This window comes from Streptopelia decaocto (assembly GCF_964273445.1).
Source record: "Streptopelia decaocto genome assembly, chromosome: 1".
Taxonomy (NCBI): Eukaryota; Metazoa; Chordata; class Aves; order Columbiformes; family Columbidae; genus Streptopelia; species Streptopelia decaocto.
In genome coordinates this window covers 206,801,061-206,822,162 of record NC_138663.1, presented here as the reverse complement: position 1 = coordinate 206,822,162, position 21,102 = coordinate 206,801,061, and positions in this window count along the sequence as shown.

Below are 21,102 nucleotides of genomic sequence, written 5' to 3'. Positions count from 1 at the left end.
ACTTGCACCAAAATACTCAACATTAACCTTTGGGCATCTGGGCAGTCAGATGAAGCAAAGAGCAGGTTAAATCATTATTATTATTATTATTATTATTATTATTATTATTATTAATCTTCTCTCCAGATTAATGTCATATTAGAGGACTGTGCCAGGACAGAAAGAGAGAAGACTCAGCACGTGGGAAGAACAGGAATGCTTATTTCAATAGTAGTGCTTGTTTCTCCATTTTAACATGGTTATGAATCCATAACACACCACAGAAATTACCTAGTTGAGTGACTACAGGATCAAATCACACATGGAGGCCATCCATGTGTCAGTCTTGCAAGAAAAACAAGAGTTTTGAAATGGCCTCTTCTTCAGATGTCACCAAAGAGTACTTGCTGGTGTTGTGAAATCTGATCAGAATCTTATTTTCCCAGCCTCTTTTCCTGCCATTCCTTGGTATCTTGATCCTGGGTATTCATCCTGATTATTCATTTTTTATCATTTCAGACCATAAGATTGGGTCTTTTATTTTTGCCTTCATTGTTTACATGAATAAGACTGCTAGTTGCTGTGGATGTCACATAGTACATGTTACAGCCTTTTGCAAGCACAGAAAATAACCCTGAAATTTGAGCAGATGTTTCAGAGACTCACTGTTTTTACTGATAGCTTGAAAAAACACTCCGAGCCTCAGTTTTTCTTCTTTCTTATTATGTATGAATCTACTGAAATAAGTAATATCAGATTAGGGTTTTATGGAAGACAGGACTGAGTCCTTTGAATAAAAAACACTGCAAGCAGTGGTCAATTTTTGAAGCTTCTTGGAGCTCTGCTATGCTGGTTCGAAGCTGCTTTTCAGTTCAGTCCAGACACGATACAGAACCTGATAAAACACTGCATTTCATTCTCCATAGGTTGCAGGAAACGTTAAGTCTCACATGGTCCACATATGTCTACAACTCTGCATTTTATGGGTTTAGTAGTTGTTACTGTTTCATTCCCTAGAGTTGCAGCAATAATTCTGCTCTCTTGGATTAGACACCCTCTCAAACCCACAGCTATGCTTTAAATTTAGAGAGCTGGGCTGTTGGATGCTGAAGGCAAGATTAGACAAAGTTCTGAAGAATTGCTCCTATTTTCATCGAGGCAATCTGATGTTATTCTTTTATATTGAAGTAGTCAAACAGTTCCTTTTTCCTGTTTTTGGGCTATGAATCACTGGAACCCAGGACTTAGAGAGTTAAGCAGCCATCCATGAACATGTTTTCTGAGTGTACTAATTTGAACTGCAAATCACAGAAAACTGTTTCCCTGTATTTGAAATATTCATCTGTATGTAAAAACAATAAATTTAGAGGAAAATAAACAAGACTTTCTTTACTGACTGTGTAAGTAAGTAATTATGAGATAGAAAATATTTTACAAAGGGAATGGAAGATGCATCATTTGACTTATTTAAGCTTATTTCAGAGAAAAAGCTGAACACATACTGTTGGGAAAAAAGCTTTCATCAAAAGTAGTAGAGTCTGTATAACAAAGCATGCTGTTAACTTGTAAGCCTTTTTTACATAGGTACAATGTGATTCTGATGTATGTATTTAGAGCTTCTAGATGCCTTTGTAACAACTAATGATAATAATAGTCTTGGCCATGCACTATTGAAGCTAATGGTACAGATCCCATTACTATTAATAGCAAAAAAATCAGGGTCTCTACTATTTCCATTGCAAAAGTATAAAGAAATGCATAAATACACAACAGAGAACACACATATAAAATTACTTTTAGGAAAAAGTTGGCATGTGATATTTCAAAATCAGTATTTGCCATTTCATAATTTTTATATTATTCGGTTTATCTAATTTCAAATGAGTTCATGCTTTACATGTACTTCTGTCCCTAAACAGAAATACTTGTATTTTCTTCTTTGATGAAGGATCCAATATAAACATGTTTGTTGCAAACAAAACAACAGAATTTCTATACAGTCTTAGAAGTCAGTTTTTTCTTCTAGTCTCAAAAAATGTGATCATCAACATCCATTTTATTTGCTCTGAATAAATTATTCAGATCTTATTTACCATATTATTAAATTTTAATTGTTCCATTGCATTTTCTCAAATGTAAACAAACCTGTATGAGAACAAAACACTGCTTAATTATGGCAGCTTCGATTGCTCAACAAAAGAGACATTTCAGAGAGGAATTTTTAGATTGCCTAATTCTTCCCTAAAGGCAAACTCAGCTTTCTCAAAGATATTGCCTACCCATTTTATTAGTTATCCACAAAAGTAAATTTTCTAAATAAGATCTTACAAAAGAGAGCATTTAAACTCTTGAATATTTTTCTCAGTGGAGATACTTGCATATTAGTGGAATTTTCATTTGTTTCGCACTGTCCAGAAACTTGTATTGAAAGTGATGAGGCATCCGTGTGAGTCTGTATCAAAAAGAAAAAAATATAAAAACCCCCAAAAATGGTAGAATAAGTTCACTTGTACTGGCTGATGTGGATTTTGAATGGTGTCTCCTCTTGTATTTGTCCAGTCACTCCACTACCTTGGGGCAGAAAACTATAGCTTGCAAACTTCTCTGTTTCTTTACAGTGACTGTGGAGGGACACCCCAACAATGTGGGAATAGAAATGATCACCAGGCTAGCAGAGGAACAGAAAATAGTTGTGTTTTGGCTCTGACAACCACTGAATGTATGCAAAGCTCATATGTTCCTTGATATGAAAACTGAAGTCATGACACACTAAGGATTTGTTGTAAGACTGGCACTGTAACCGATGTATTGAATCTATTCCCATGCTGGAAAAAAAGCACAAGCCTCACTGAAGTTATACTCCCAGGGTTTATTGAAAGTCAAGGCTTATACAGGTAGCCCACACCCAACAAAACAGGTCTGCGTTTCACCCTAACTCATGTAACACATTGTTGTGTGTTTCACCAGGGGCTTCGGGCAAGAAAAATGATGCATGCAAGTGTTCTTGCAGTGCTGTAAGACAAAGTAATGGCGATTTATTTATGTTTGCATTGCTGCCAGTGACAAAACTTTAATGACACGGAAGTGAAAGCTGATCCGAGCTAGACATCTGTAAAGGAAACCTCTGCTTGCCCCAGTGGAGTCAATCACGTTAGCACAACACTGTCTAATGGAGGAATGTGAGCCAGCAGGTCTGAGTTTGGCTTAAGTGTGTAATTACAGAATGTGCTTCGACAGGTAAGTCCTCTGAAAGCATTAAAACCAACAATGAGACCACAGTGGGGAGTGACAAACCTTAGGTCAATGTGTTTGAGCAGTTCCTGGTCTGACTTGGACCACAGGAGGAACTGTCACGCAGTTGTTAGTCCTCAGCTCTTGCTGACTTGCCTGTAGAAGTCCTACTTGCATGGATTATCAATGACATAGGGCTCTGGGGCGTTGACACGTCAGCTTGAATTTTTTTATATAAGTGTTGAAAAACATGGGGAAAATAGGTGAATGTTTTGAAGACAGAGCAGTAGCATTGTTCTATAAGGAGAAAATGAACAGCATGATACTGAAACAGGAACTCCAACCCCTGCAGCATTGTTTTTTGCTTAGTGTGCTATATTCTCATTTTGCATGTCTCAAATTATGGACAATGGAACAAATTTTTGTTCATATTTAGCAATGATTGTAGAAGGAAGAAAAAAAAAAAACAAAACACCCCAAAAAACCACAACCAGGATGCTGTCAGCAAGATCCAGCTGTAATCTTGCAATCACAGCTTCTCAGAAATAGTCTCTCGCACTATCAGAAAATACATGTGTGGTCTGATCATAGCCGGAATGTTTGTCTGGAATTCGTCCACTGTTCTCATCTATGGCTAATGTTTATGACTACTTTTGCATAGCCTTGGGGGCCCTCTGTCCTACCAAGTATTCTCTTTTCATGATGGTAAACTAAAGGACTCTAGCTGTAACCAAGTGGTCTGGTATTCCACTTTGCTATTGGTGGGCAATGTATTTCTGATGCAGAAAACAGACCTGATGTGCAGCAAAAGTTTGTGTACTCTAAATTTGTTGAAGAAATAACATAAGACTATCAGAGCTGCAGATAACTGTTTGCTGAACATTCAAACCTCCATGGACAAATATCTGAAATTTTGTGTTGTTCTGATCTCCTGTCTCTGTAACTCACCTGTTTGTGTCAGCATCAAACAATAGGTCTGGGGGAAAAAATAACAAACTTTAGGGAAGGACCCTCAGGTGCAAGATAAGACACAAGGAGTGTAAAGCTGTAAATGAGAGCTAAATGCTGCAAAGGATTTAGCAGAAATAATACGACAAGAGACACTGATATCTTCCAGGAGGTGACACCCTGTAGAGCTGCCAGAGCCCTCAGTTGAGTTCAGAAAATAGATTACTATTTTTTTGTGATTTACTTTCATCTTTGTATATGCAATTTAATGTAGGAATATAACTAACCAAAAGAGAAATCTCTACCCCTGCTGCCTGGGATCAGCTCCTGAGGACACAGTAACATTTGCTGTTCTTTTCTGGATTTCCAATAAGACACAAGAAATTACAGGAAATGATAGAATTAGACATTCTTGCAGTAATTTTGAAGAATTTGTACTAGTTCGTCATTTTTTTTGGACATCTAAAGGCCCAGGGGACATAAGGTGAGAAACTTAAAAAACAGAATGACCTATAACCATCAGGATTCCCCATGGTGCTCCCCCATGGTGCTCCACTGATGTGCTTAAGTCCCAGCTTCATAAGGTGTCAGTATAACTGTACAAAAAGGTTAGTTCGAACACTGGGGAAAAAAAAAAAATAAATGTCCTTTTGGTAGGCAGTGTACCAGGGCCAAACAAGAGATCTGTACTGTCATTTGAAATGTGAAGTTTCCATATGGTCTTGGACAATGCAGATTTTGAATGGCAACTTCACAGCTAATAAACGGTTAAAAGGCAGTTGCCATGTTAGCCGGAAGAGACGAAGAGCTGCACTTTTTTTACAGATCTAGTTATAACATGTGCAGTACCTTCAAACCTAGATAAGAAATATTCAGTTAAGCTCCACTACCAGCCTGAAATAATTTAAATAGCTGCTCTCTATCTGTTACATTTTTCAAATCTAAATACACTGCACAATCCCATGGGTTTTGAATTGCATCTGGAGAGAAATTCAAACATGACCTCAGACCTTAGCCCCTTTTGTAATTTTATTTTGGAGTCAGGAACTTGTGTCTGGATAATTCCAAATACAAATGACCTTTCCCTGAAACTCTTTTCCCGGTCATTTAAATAAGAATGACCTTAAAAAGCAAGTCATAAACAGAGCTGTGTAACTGCTACATTTCTGAGGTTTAGTCATTGAAAGAAAGAAATAAGCTGAGAGCAGGGCCTAAAGAGTATTATTTTCCATTTATATTTTTCCCCAAAATATTTTGCTTTGTTTTGAGTAAACTTCATAACTTCATACTTTTTTTTTTTTTTTTAAATTCAAGTGGAATGTTCTGTTTCATTGCCATTATAGTTGTAAAATTTTCACCTACACCTCTTTTTTTTCCAGCATAAGTCTTTTTAAAGAAATGTGGGAATATGTAAAAAAAAGTATTCCTAGTATCTTCTTACTTAATCAAACTTAACCAAATTTGGAAGTATTTCTCCCTTCCTATTTTCAAAGAAATCTCATATTTGTTGAAAAATATTTCCCAGAGCTGACCATGTGCACCTGCCAGACTGACATTTTTATTTTAAAGCATGCAATTTTAATCTCATGTACTCAATAATGCTGACCTCAAACCATAATTTCTGTTGCTAATAATGCGCTCCTGTAAAAAAATAAAAAAGGTGAAGCTGAAGGAAAGGTTTGCTTGTCAGATGCCATGGCAGCAAGCAGACTTTGACAGCCGGGAGCATGGGGTGAAGAGAAAAGAGACGGTTGTTATTTTGTGTTGCATTCCTCTGTGAAAGGGAGGAGATGGAGTAACTCCTGCCATTTCAGCTATTTCCCCTCCAACCAGGGTGCTTCTCCTTGAACTGTGACATGGAGCCAAGCAGTAATGACATTATTTTGCAGACTCTAAGCTCAACAGGGCAGGGACCACTTCTTTATTTGTACTCATCCGGCACTCAGCACAACAAAGATTTGATAGAGGCTGTGGCCTCGGGACAGTGCAAACAATCATATAAATAACTCTGCATAAGAAGCAAAGCCTCGCTGGAAAGTTCAATTGCTGTAACAGCACCAACATCTGCTCTGGTAAAAGCCTACTTAAATTCCTACACTGTATTAGCAATCTGGGACAATTCTCTTTGCATGATGGCATCTAAAGCATATTTTATGCTGCCTAAAAAAAAAAAAAAAAAAAATAAAGCAACTAACCCTGCTGTCAAGTATTTCAGCTTTGTCACTGTCCTACATTTTTATTCTAAACACACATTTTAAAGTGCAGCTGGGGCTAAGTGACCAGCAAATCTGATTACCGCAAGTGTACAATTCCTGACATCCTTTATGCACTTGATTCTTGACTCAACACAGTGGGGGCTAATGGAAGTTGTGAGTCTCATGCCCTTTGTAGCAGGTTCCGATCACAGCTCTGAAAATTAACATGTGAGGCTTTCCATCTTCATAAGACTGCTTTGCTGGCAATGACAGTGATGGGTGGTGTGTAATATCAGGAAAGATCAGACCATGGCACAGGCAGAAATCCTGTGACAGCAATGCAGATCTTCTTAAGGACTTCAGTTGTTGGGAAGACAACTTGAAGCCTGACTACATTCTTGGGAAAGAAATTGAATATTGTTTTTAAAAAAATTATACAGTTCAAAAACAAAAAGAGGTGACAGAGAATTAATGTAACAAATTAAGTTTTTCTTTTATTCATTACAAAAGGTTGGCTGCGAGGGTAAAACAAGACATTGGGAGTTAGAAGATTTATTCTCTGGGAATTCCACAGATTCTCTTAGTAACTTTAAGGACAACCACATTTCTTCCCTCTAACCCTACTGCAGAATCCAGTTAAATTGTGAATTCTTCAGGGAAAGGGTGATCCTTTGTAATGTGTCTGGTACAATGGCATCCTGGGTCATGAACATATGCTGATATTTTTAATAGCTTCACCGTGAGATTTGTTTTAAAAATGGTTTGGTGAGAATATAATGCTTGCACTGTGTGGGAGGTCAGACTAGATAATTTTAATAGGCCCTCCTGAACATGAAATATATTGTCAAACAAAACCACAGTGATACAGGCAGCAATTATTTTCATAATGAGAACTGGTGATTGTGTGGACAGCATTGAGCAAAAATAAATGAGAGCTGGAGACTAATAGCAGGCTTCTGTAACACTAAGAGGAACAAATATTCCTGTAAACAGAATTAGTATTGCTGATACTTCATATTCATGAAGCATTTCACAGAGCTGTTTTTCAGAAGGAACAAGGAGGGAATGGAGGTGAAGTGGTTGATCAAGACCATTCAATGATGCACTGGGTAAAGGCTGCTGGACCACCTCTGTCAGTCTGTCCACCCTCCTCAGACCTCCTGCACATCTGGAAGTGCCAAGGTAGGTGTTGCTGATGAGGTGCCCCTCTCCTGATCAACGCTGCTCCCACTCTCTCTATCCTCGGTGACACTCTGGGTACCACTGACAGTCACTTTCCCTCTTATCAGTCCAGACTGACAACAAGTCCCTCCAGGTCCTGATGGCCCCCTTTCAGCTGTGGGGTCTTCTTGGGGCAGGTTGGATACTGAGAGCTTCAAATCAGGCACGTGATGATCGTTGCCTGCAGGTCTATCATGTCTGTGAGCACACCCTTTGGCAAACCCTCTCTCAGAAATTACCAACACTGGTACACACCTGGGGGTTTGAGGCTGTGATTGTGCATGTCTGCATGTGAAGAGATAAGAGAATAACTCAAGAATACATTTTTATTGCCCCAATTGTTTTCTTGATTTTATTTCCCTGATCTTAACTGAATTTACATGGACTTCTTTTGCTTGGAAATCCTGTTGCTTCTGCAATTTTGGATTATTATTTTTTGCCTGTCATTGGTAGGCATACACATCCCTCACTGGGTAGTTTTTCACTTTCTTACCCTCATGGACTACTTGAGGGAAATTTGCACACAATACATACAGTGTCTATAAGGCCAGGAGCCAAGTTCCCAGCAGATATAAATAAGGAACTGTACTAATTTACATCAGCAGATTATCTGCTATGACACTAAATTTCTTCTTCCTCCTGTCCCTGATACAGGATGCTCTGTCTACCACATGCAATAACAGTAAAATGGTAGTAAGATTAAAGGCCTGTTCTACTAACCTTTTACAATCTGATTTACTAATTGGACCATGGGACTCACAAAACAGTGTGATTCTACCTCAACTACTAATTATCTGGCACTCAAATCTTAAATTAAAGACCTGTGCAGATGATTGGATTCTTAGGGGGATGTGGTTCTCTCCCCTCATTTTAAGGAGACAGACTCTTTCATATACTGTATGTACAGAAATGGGAAGAGGATGACAGGAGCAATTTTGCTTCCTTGCTATTAACATTCAAGACAATGATGTTATATGGGAAAAAAACAATAAAAGGAAAATAAAAATGTAAAAAAAAATATACTACAATAGCGAAGTTTTGGCAGTCTATGAACAACTGCACTTATAAAGGGCTATTAATAGATTAAGATCATGTCTACTGTGCTCCCAACAGTTACCTAAGGATCATGAAGTATACTTGTAATAATAGCAATGCTCAGCACTTATAGAATTTTACATCTCCGAAGTACAGTACAAACATTAACTAACTGATCAGCAGCACCACAGTGATCTGTCAACATTAATCAGAAATACCGTTTGAAAAAAGTTCAGCTCTGTATTTAATTTGTTCAGGTGGAACACTTACTCTGTAGAGGGCCTTACACTCTAGAGGCTGAGTTCCTCTGTACTGTAAAATTAAACATTACAAGAAACACCTGTCATGGATGCTCTGTTTTCTCATTTTGACCTCATGGGAAGAAATATTAGAAAGTAGAACATTTCCTTCATAGAGGTATTTGTATTGCATATGAAGGTATTTGTGTTTTTAAAATATATGCATTTGTATAAATCTACAGGGTGTTTCAAAAAGATGGACCAAATTTCAAGTCACAGTTGACATCAAATTGGGTTCATCTTTTTGAAACACTGTGTATAGTAAAGAGAGCACTGACAAAAAATCACATAGTATGTTTTTTGGCAATTCTTGCTTTGTAGTTGAACATCCTTTAGCTATATCCTTAGATAACTGCACTGTACAAAGTTTTTCACTATTCGATGTCCTTACACCCGCAAAACTGGCTCATTTTGATTATGAAAATGAAGTGGACCTGGAAACAGGAAACATACTTTTTATTATTATTATTATTTTTATTTCTTTTTCTTTTTCTTCTTTTTGATGGATCGTGGTGTCATTTCACTGAGATACCAGAGGGAAACAATTCTCAGTTTGTCTCGTGTGGTTTATAACATTTAAGCTGTTATGGAGGTGCTCTTTTAGCATAAGACCAAGCTGTAGCCTCTATCTCCCCATACCAAAGCCAATATAAAATGCTGCCACAAGAAGCTTTTGCAGTTGTTGAAACAGGTCATATATCCTAAATAACATGGGAAACAAGCTACAAAGTTTTAAGTACTATCTATTAATTTTGAACTTAGTAACTACTTGTAGTACATACACATACATAATTGCACACAGAGGTAGTTGTCTGTCCTTTGCTTCCCAGACTCTGCTGAATGAATAACATTAGCAAACAGAATGCCAAGTTCTCCAGAGAATTTTAGTTGCTTCTGTCCCCTTAAATAAAATATATGCTCATATTGTATTTTTCGGAATGACCTGGTCTCGCTTAGTCCAGAAACTCTGTGATACAGTATGTTGTTTCCTCTTTCTTACTGTGTGGCTTTTTTCTGTTCATTTCCATATGAGATTTTCTGTCTTCCTAAGTGATTCAAAAATATTAATGAACTCCAGCTGTATTCTAGTGGAGGGTGAGAAAAGAATCAGATGATTTAAGGTTTCTGGTGCATTTAACTATTGCATGCCTGATTTTTGCAGTCTTATGATAATTATGTTTTTAGGCAGGATTTTCACATGTAGTAGAATTTTCAAGAAGGAATAAAAATCAAGACCTCATTCTTTGGCATGGGTCATTGGTAGGATTGGAAATTTTAACTACATTTTGCCGAAATAAGGGATAACTGCAATAGCAGAGAAGCTCCTGCTAAGGGGTGGTTGGCACATGTTTTGCAAGCCCCCTAAGTCTCTACACTGTGAATGTGGCTTGCAGAGTTCTCACTGGTGGAGTCTCTGCAGGATGTGAAAAGGAAGGAGTAATATGCTAGTAACCAACTCCTCATGGGTGTGCAGACTATCAATGTGGGCTGGTAGTAGCAACACTGACTGATTCCCCATTCAGACACCACTGGTATGTGTGGGTTGGCTGGATGACCAAAAATATGAGCCTTTCTGAACTGCTGTTCATTTTTCCTTATTTATTATGACTGTCTGAATGTAAAGATATTGTTCCAGTCTTTTTTAGTGCTGCTCCCAGATTTCTTGCCCAGATTTCTTTCATCCCTCCTATTCTCAGCCTTCCACTTTTCTCCTTTCTTATTCAAATTGAATATATCTTCTGGAATCCTCTCTTTTTTACACCCAGTGTTGTTTTCACACATTTCTTATCAGTCCTATACCATCCAAATAATTTTGTTCTCAAAGTCCATCTTGTTCCCTCTTTCTTGCTATCTGACCTCAGTTTCGTCCCCAACTCCTGGTTGCACAGTGTTATTATACCCTTCTGCCATGTCCCACTCCTCTTTGATGCATATGAAGTGAAAAATTCTCTCATCTCACTGTACCCACTGTCTATCTGTACTCTCCAGGGCAATTGCTCTTTGCGCTCTAGTTCCCTAAAGCGTCCCCTTTCCAATCTCTTTATTAATCAAATAGATGTTTTTTCCTTCCAGTGTGGATATCAGTAGAGAGTGAGCAAAGGAAGTCCCACTTTTGATTGCAGAGCCTGGATCACACCAGGATAGGAAAACATGGACATTTCCTTAGAGGACTATCTAGTTTAAGCCTCAGGGGCTGTGGAAATTGAGAATATGCTTCCTCTGTGCTATGGGCATGATGAAGAACTTCTCCAGTTGACTCTAGAACTGAAATCAGTATGACAACATCAGCAAGATACTGATATGAAGGGTTTCTACCTTAAGTCCCTGCTTTGTCTCAGTATAACTACTCTTTCTAACACTCGCTGTCTTCCTACCTAACTCAGAATTTGCATAGGTTTCCCCAACAAATCACTCAACCATATTGTTCAGATTTACCCTCATCATTCAGTGGTAAGTGAGCTACATCACATCCGCCCAGGGAATGGTGGACACATATGAAACTCCTGAGAAAGGTGCTTCGCTCTTCAAAGACTCTCTACATGTCAGACTGTGTAAGCATATGTTTTGACTCCTGGTATGTATGAGTATACCGATGCCACAGAAAAAGAAAGGGAGCTAAAAATCTTGGAGTCAGTAAGCATTATTAGGCATCTTGTGAAGATCTCTCTTGCTTATCACGTAGCCAAATAATCAGTGATATTCAGATAGCTTTTCAATAGCTGAGCCTCTCTCATGGAGAACATCCAAACCTCTGAAGTCTCAGGAGAAAGTGAAATTTCAGACAGTCGTGTGAATCCCATCTTCAAGTAACACAATATGATTTTTTTTTAATCCCAGATGGAGTCTGAGAGTGAAAATGAAATGAAAAGCATTCTATTGGAGACTAGGGGTGGCTGTAAGTCTTAAAGACCCTTGGAGAGGCTATTTTGATTTAAATGTGTATTATGCCTGTCTATTGGGAAACTTTTATGTATCACTTGCAAATTCTGGTTTGATTCTATGAACTCTCTGTATATTTCTATCTTTGTACTATCTCTTGGTGTATTTGTTAGATGAAATCACATCAAGTCTGTAGCTGAAGGGGAAAATGACTACAGGTCTTCTGAAGCCCAGGTCAGACCTCTTTCCATTAGACAGCCTCTCCACACGCTGCAAGCAGAAGTGGAATTTTTTGCTTGATGTGATGTCAAAATACAGGTCACCTCAATGAAATAAACCCAAAACTTCACGGTTTTAGCTTTGAAATTTCTCAGCATTCATAAATGAAATGGATACTATGAAACTATTTTGTTTAGAATCCTGTACCGTGGGATAAAAAATAGCTTAGTGAATTTTCACAGAGAAAATGCAGCCTCTTTCCTCTTTGTGTTGACTGAGTGCAAAATGCAACTGAAGCACCTTTTTATTTAATGTAGTCTAATGATTTACTAACCTCAGTTTCTGAGATTAAAAAAAAAAAAAAAAAAAAAAAAGCCAGCCCAAAAACCTGTAGAGAAAAAAGTATTTTCCTAGGAAATAGGCTTCCTGCCTTCTTTCTCTGTGGATAGCTTGCTATTAGAGGAAAGAAACTCTAGGACATTAAATATATATATCTATCTATATATATATATTTTTTTTTTCCCCCTGGAAAACATTTTTTGTCTCTGGGTACTTAGAGTACTCACTTAATATATACATTTTCCAAATTTTCAACAAATCTTTCCTTCTTTCCTTCCTTCCTTCCTTCCTTCCTTCCTTCCTTCCTTCCTTCCTTCCTTCCTTCCTTCCTTCCTTCCTTCCTTCCTTCCTTCCTTCCTTCCTTCCTTCCTTCCTTCCTTCCTTCCTTCCTTCCTTCCTTCCTTCCTTCCTTCCTTCCTTCCTTCCTTCCTTCCTTCCTTCCTTCCTTCCTTCCTTCCTTCCTTCCTTCCCTCCACTTGAAACACATTTCCAGTCAGCAGGTGACTGTAAAGAGCAAGTTTGACACAAGTTTGCAGCAGTAACACAAAATACATGGGTAATTTCAGAAAAATTTACCTTTAACCCACAAAGGAACAGCATTGTCATGCAGAAAATTGCTTTATATAAATTCCTATTTCATGTCTCTAACCAATGCAGACACAGAAGTAAATGTATTTTAAATGGTGTTACTTCCAGGCTGCTGTAATGGATATTTTATCATGGTTTCCATTGTAGAAAATGCCGAGAATGGAGCATTAGGATGGCACTGGTTGTGTAGAAGCACTGTGGCTTTTGGATCCTGTTAAGGAGGGGTGCAAGGCGATCTGTGTACAGGTCTGGGAATAAGGAATTACAAGTTGGCTTTTGTGCTGATTTCCTTGAGGCTCTAGGCAGGGAACTGATTTCATTTTCTGCCTTAATTTTTCTTATTTGTAAAATGAGTATGAAAATGTTTTTTCTGCTTAAGAGGACATATACAAAGGTACAAGGGTTAAGACTAAAGACTGAAAAGCTGAGGTTGAAGATATGGAAACATAAAATATCACTATCCTGCCTCAAGCATCGAATTCACTCTTTATATGTTTACAAACTACTTTTGATCATTTTTGAGTGCATACCTCAAAACAAGTTGCACTTTGTGTAAGGCAGTCTTAAAGACACTGAGATTTGAAGGCTCAGTTTATGGCTGCACTTCCAGAGACCAGGAAGAGCAACTGTCAGACCTCAGGATCTCATCAGGATCTTTTCCAGTGAACTCAACCACATTCTCTGTTTCTGGCATATGTTTGAAGTCCACAGCTCTGGTAAGCACCAGCTCCGCTAATCTCTGCTGACTCCAACATAAAAACACTGTGGCTCCTTGTAAAATGTTTGCTGTGTTTCAACTGTTATGGTAACCAAGTAAATCAAATCTCTGTTCTTGGATGCTTTCCCTCTCTCTACCCCAAACTACTCTTTCAACTCACTGTCCCTCAAGGATCCTATTTCAGTGTTAATATTTTATGCATTTAACTGTGATAAATAAAGAATATAAACATGGAACATGAATGCATTCCTGAAGGATAAAATAGCACTACGAAACCCCAATTTTGCTTTGATTTTGACAAATTATTTCTTAAGAGAATAAAAGGTGTACCTAAGGAAGCACCTGCCAGTCAAAAGTTTAAATGAGATACAGAGCAAGAAAACATGCAAAGCTTTGAAGTTCTGACTAACTTTGTAGGACATATACCTTAGGGAAGTGAAAGTGAGACTGGTATGTGTCCATTACAAGATGCATACATAACCTTCAATTTATTTTTTTCAGAGGACTTTGAGATGATAGGAAGAAGATGTTAAGAAAATAGGATTATATCAGCCATATAGGGACTGACGGAGAAGTCAGTCACTTGAAAATATTTGTCTCATTTTTTGTTCAAGATGCTTCAAGTACACTGAATTTAGTAAACCTGATGTATTAAAAAAGTCTCAAAATAGTAACCACTGATATATCTGAAGATTTTATTCTGGATGCAAGAGGTTATCCCAGCAGTGAAAAAATAAAAGCTGAAGAAAATATCTGGAACATGTTGCGTATTAGGTGGGAAGAAGGGAACAGAGAAATGGTGAACAAAGCACTCTTTATCCTGGTCTTTTCATTACCTGCGATCTAACAAAAGCTCTTGGCCATCTGGTGGAAAGCTTCCAGATCTTGGGAGACCTGCTAGAGTCAGACCTTTAGTCCAGATCTAGTGTTAGTGTGAGATATTAAGGCCATCTGATGCTTCATTTTGCCTATTGTATGTCTTCCCTCCATCATTTCACAGATGTTGAAGTCTGCTATTTGTCCTTCTCTAGAAGGTGAGCAGCCAGTAGTAACAACCAACCCCATATTCTGCAGTACGGCATCACTTCTAACCTGTTGTAAAGTTGTTTTGGCAAGGGAAGAGAAAAATTCTGATCTGGAGATATTATGAATTTTGAATAATAATGTCCCACCTAGAACTCTGTAACTAATACTAAAGCCAGATGAAGACCTTGCATTTTACTTTACAAATCGGCACAAATGATGCCACTTACAGCACTATGGCAGGCTTCAGCAGGAGGCTTACAAATGCCTCTTGTAATTAGTAAAAACTCCAATCTCTAATACATTTTACAGTTTGTTCCTGGGGAGAAGTACTTCACATTTTTGAACTTTCAGACTGATGGGCTGAGCGCACAATTGGTGCAGTTTCTTTTCAAGTGGATAATCCAGTACATGGCTAAGCAAATGACAAACCAGATGCAGAATGAAAGGTACCCCTTGGGGTTCGAAGAACTGGAGGAACAATGGAATCCACAGGACGTTTCTGGTGAATCAGACCCTTGTTTTCCTTCACAAAGGAGGAGGAAAAAAAAACACGTTGACACATAAAACATGTGGCAACAAATTGATGACAACTTCTACAAAATGGGAACATGAACTGCATGGCATGTGGATAAAAGAGAAAGCATCTGCAAAACATGTGAGGAAAATTGTGAATATAATTCTAGCAATTATGATTATAGTGTTGTATACGCTACTGCACTTAATTACAATTCTCTGTTCTTTTCATGCTATGGAAATGGACTAAATGGACTACAAAATATATCTCAAAAGAAAAGCAATCTGTGGCATGAATAGGAACCTTCTTTATCTTAATACAATGAGGCCTACATTTCACAAACATGGCAACATCTCTGTGATAATTCTTCAGAGCAGAATTTTGATTACAGATGAACATTGTGAAAAAAATTAACAGCCTTTATTATTTCATCTGAGAACATGAATAGGATTATTAGGAGTATTAAGAAGAGTTGTGGGTTTTTTTAATAAAAAAAGTTGTTTACTTTAGGAGTTACATTAAAACGGTAATCTTTCCTTTTAAAAAAATCAACGTTAATTTATTCAAAAGGGAAAGAGGGGTAATTAAAAAAAACATATCTTTGTTTGCATGTTTAGAGCTTTACTAATTTTTCTTTATTGGAATGACAAGGTGTGCAAGTTTTGTAGTACATACATACTCAGTTAAAACAGTCATAATCATTAATCTTTAGCTGTGAACCCGAACAGTTAGTCTGTGTAGAACTGTGAAATATTTTTCAAATCATGAATTCTGTTTAGGAACATTGGTCTAGAAGGGACCCCTCAGGGAACTGATTTAATTTTAAGAGTTTGGTTTGGTTTTTTTGGTATGCATTTTAAAAAGTACACTCATGTTTTAAGTGTTGGTTTCAGGCAGTTCAGATGCTCCACTGAATTAATTGAGCCAGTGCAGATTTACAGGACCTAAAGAAGTAGTTATACCTATGGATAGGACGAATTATATGAAAGCATGGTGTCGTACAGAGTCAGGTTTTCAGTGGCATGGATCTGGGACAACAGCATACTTGGGAATAGTAAAGTCATGAGTTACATGATTCTCTGTAAAGGCACACTGATAAGACTTGACAGTTCATTGCCCCATCATGTATACTGCAAACCTGATTCATTTTACAGGGCTTTTGTTGTTGTTTTGTTTTTTTTTTTTGATTGATTGATTAAGAGTGCAATGAGCTGGATAACTTGCATCTAAATAACTTAAGAATTCTGTTTGTGTATTTGGAGACAAAGACATTACTGCATAGGAAAGCTGCTGAAGACTGCCAGGGCTGTACTGTGTGTCTCCAGGATCAGGAAAAATGTTGGTGGTGAGCCTGGATGACTGTCTTGTAGGTTGCAGTAGACTGAACATTGAGATGGGTGAGAGCTAGGGGAAAAGAAGGCTGAATCTGAACTCTGATGTGTCAGCAGTGACAGAACAAACTACAATCACAGAATTGCAGAATCATAGAATCACAGAATACCAGGTTGGAAGGGACCACAAGAATCATCTGGCCCAACCTTTCTTGGCAAAAACACCATTTAGACAAGATGACCCATCACCCTGTCCACCTGAAACTTAAAAATATCTAATGTTGGGGAATCCACCACTTCTCTGGGGAGATTATTCCAATGGTTGATTGTTCTCATGGTGAAAGTTTTCCTCTTTGTGTCCAATTGGAATCTCCCCAGGACTAACTTCTGTGCATTACCTCCTCTCTTTTCTATGTGACCCCTTGTAAAAAGGGAGCCTCCATCTTCTTTGTAGCTACCCTTTAAACACTGGAACGTGATGGTAAGGTCTCTACTAAGTCTTCTTTTCTCAAGGCTGAACAAACGCAGTTCTCTCAGCCTTTCCTCACATGGGGGCTTCCCAGCCAGTTCTTAGTAAATGCAAAGTCTGTAAAAGTCTATGCATGTTTGGGGAGTGTGCAGAATCAAAAGATGCCAGTCTACAAGGTGAGAAGGAAGAAGACACTAGGAAGTGTTGAAGTTTGGACAGTTTGATTTATCTAAGGGGGAAACACAGGAAGGGAGTGGCTGCGAAGAAGGGAGAGCAAGGTGTGAGCAAGGAAGAGAGAACACAAAGGTTGGAGGAGATGAAGTATTTAGTTGCAGGGGCACATCTTTGTACTGCCCCATACTGACCTTATTTACTGTTGTCAGTCCTACCACCGAAGAACACTCAAGGGAGTAAAGAAACTGAGCTAGAGATGTGCACATAAATGTGCTTATTATGTTATCTAATGATGGATTTTTTTATTTTTTTTTTTTTCTGCTCAGAAAGCTTTATGAAGGTTAAAGGGAAGGTAATTTACCACCAAGTGAACTTTTCTTCAGGATTCATTTTGAAGCCACACATTTGCATCCTACAAAAAGCATACTTAAACTAATTGGACTTCTCTGAGGTCTGTAGGAGTCTTGAGGGCCATGGACATCTGGGATTATGCTCATTGAAGTAGTACATGTAAGGGTACAAAAAACAGAAATAAATGGAGAGTGTCCTAACTCTGCTGGAGCATGCTGGACTTTTGAGTACACATGTCTGGTAACTTACCATTCAAACGCATCGGGACAGGTGGTCATTGTCCATCCAGCAAAAGCTTTATATAGGCTGTGTTTGAGTTGGTGAAAACTGGGCTGAATTTGTTACTAAAACACTTTTCATTATAAATTCAAATTCCATATTGTCTATAGAAATCAGCTGGACTTCTCTTGACTTACACCATCCACTGTAAGTCATTGATAAAGCTGATACTCCTGTATATGACATAAGGTAGGAGAAAATTAACCCTTCTTTTTCTGCTGGCTGAACTTAGGCTAATTTAAGCCATTTCAACTGTCCAATATTTACACTGAAGAATTAATTAACATTCAGATTTCATGCATGACACTTACTGTTTTTTTATCATCACTTTCTTCTTTAGTTCTCCTTCTCTGACCATCTCACTCATGACCAAATTTGTCCCTACTGCTACATTTCACACTAAAGCTGGCATTCTTGCTTGAGGTCATCCAGCTGAGCATTTCTTTCACCCCCTACTGCCTCCCACAGAGGCTTTGTCTAGACTTAGAAACACAAGTTAACAGAGATTGATTTATCTCAGTCTGGACAAGCTGTACAGCTCTCAATCTCAAATTTGATCTCTTCCTGTCTATATTGTCTTGGAGTCATTACAACCTTCCCTCTGTAATCAAGATACCCATGTTTCAGTTCTGAATAACAGGAATCCAGAACCTACCACACCTTTTTTGCTGTTTGATTAAACTTGTCTTTCATCAGCAATCTGGGAAGGATTTGTCTCCAAAGACTTTTTCCTTTTTGTTAATTTCTTTAATATTTTTTACAGGAAGAGACAATTCTTCCTCTGTAATACTTAGTCCTTGATAACAAATGAAAGATGGTGCCTTTTATTTTGCCATGGGCAGCCACATCTAGGAAAAAAGCTGACTCCTAAAAAGTTAGTTTGAACAAATATAATCAGATTACAATAATTTAATTAAAGACCATTTAAAAATCTAATGTTTATTATTAGCTTGTGTACTTCCTAATTATTTTATAGGCTCTTATTTTTTATGGCAAGAATCCAATCATTACAAAGCTGGGGAACTTGATACATATACAAGCAAAGAAAAGCATGTGCAAACTTTGTTTAAATAAAGAATTGTCAGAAATGTCAGAGCATAACGTTTCACAAAAGAGAAAAAATAGCTTTGCTTTTAGTGATATAATGCTTCTCTTCCTTGTTAATATATTAAAGACTACATTACTAGTTTTGGAGGGCAAGAGGGTAAAGAGGACTGCACTTAGAAAGCAAAGGCCTGTGTAATGTCATCAACGCCAAGAGATTAAGAAGTAAAATCAATATGTCAGTGTTCACCCAACACATTGTCTTTTCCAATTTTTCTTGTGGATATCAGAAATAGATTTTGATCTCAGCTGAATCCTGATCCTAGACACATTGTCCTTAGACGCACAAAAAATAAATGAATAGGACTTCTGAATGCAAACATTTTTCTGAAGACTCTGTGGGGCTACTTTGTGTACTTAATGAAGTAGTATTCTTATGTCTGAATTAATGAGTTGATTACATAGAACCCTTACAGACACAGTAGCATCAACTAAAAAGGAGCCAACTCTGTCAATACCAAATGTTAATTCCATTAGTTTGGATTTCTGAAGAGTTCCTGATATCTTGTTCCCTCAGAAATCAATGGAATTCTTGCAATGCTTTTAAGAGGTATAAAATGTCAGAAAAAATGATTTTCGACTGTTTTCTGGGTAGGAATTTAAAAAATATACAGCCTAACCAGCTTTAAATCAGGCTTTTCTAGTTTGAAAGTCAAATACAGGCACTGTAAAAAATAATGATACTATAGCTACCTGTCAAATTTTACCCAGATAATCAATTTTATTGTAAAGACCATGTTTTTAATCCACCTATACCTGAGTGCCAGATGGTCAAGCCAAAGAATCAACACATTAAGCAGATGGACTTGGTATCTGATTCCCAATTACTAGAGTTGTTTCAGGTGGAAGGTCACTTCTACTGATCAGAGAAAAAATGATTTGTCCCCAGATGGTGGGGGAAAAAAAAAAAAAAAAAAAGCTCATTTTGCTATTTTAGTAGTAAAGAAGTAAAGATTCCCATTTATCTTTCAAATTTAGGCAGTAGCATTAAAGATTTGATCAAAGGCTCACAGAAGGTAGCTATTGAGGTTGGTAGGTTTTAGATTAAGCCTTAAAAGTGGTTAAAAGTGGGCAACAAAAACTTAGGAACAAGAAGTTGCCAAGGTATGCAAGCCGGGTGAGTAAGCTCTGCCCTAAGGTTGAGAAAGAAAAAAACACTGGACATGATACAAGAAACCATAGCACATAACAATCTATAGTGTGAGAAGTCAGCCAAAGCTTGGACAGATGGACTTAATAGGTGGTTAAAGATGAGTTAGTTGAGAGGCAGCCAAACGCCAAAAATACATGGGCAGGGTGTTGAGGGCCTTTTGGGAAGCAGAGTCTTTCAAGGGTCATACATAGTGCCCACGTAGAAGCATCAGTAAGAGTAGATAGGGCTGAGGTTACATGAATAACCATGTCAGAAATTCCATCTTTTAGTTCGGGTATGGCAAAACTGGGACCAATAAGGAGAAACAATTAGGTCTGGATTGTTTATTTGTAAAGAGGCAAGGTCAAAGAAAAGGTAGATGGAGGACGAACCAGTATAACAAAATGGAGATTCAGTTATGTCCTGGTTTTGTTAAAAACAAGTTTCTCTTTCAGTGAATTTTGCCTGTCAGCTAAAGCCTTCATGTTAACTGCATTTTCCTGGAGAACCAGACACATGTTTTGGTAAACATAGCAATGGAATGCATACTTATTGATAAGCATGGATGGACATCTCGCGAGAGGGGCGATGAGAAACAAGTGACTAAGAAACTGACCAACTGTGTATAACATTCCATTCACGTGAATACTTCATATAAAAGTGGGAGATCACAAGGATCTCGTCCCTTTTCCCTTCTGCTTATGGCCGACATTGAGAGAGGACCTTGCTAATTGTCCCTGTGAACTGAGGCCTAGTGACAGACTGAATCCAGCTCCAGTTGGCTGCAGAGTCTAATCCAGGACTTCGGGTGCCGGCTCTGCAGTTGCTGAGACTTTCAAGATTGGTTTTGTATATTTTGTATTATTTTCTCTATTGTTATTAGTAGCATTAGTAAAACATCTTTAATTTTTCCAACTCTCTTCTCTCTGTTCTTCTTTTCCTCCCGATCGCCTGTGCTGAGTGGGAAGGGGGGAGAGGGAGGGGCAAAAAAGGGGAAGTGGGGGGGGAGAGGGGGTTAACAATACATCTGCCAGGGTTTTATTGTCACCCCGCAATCTTAACCCTCGACA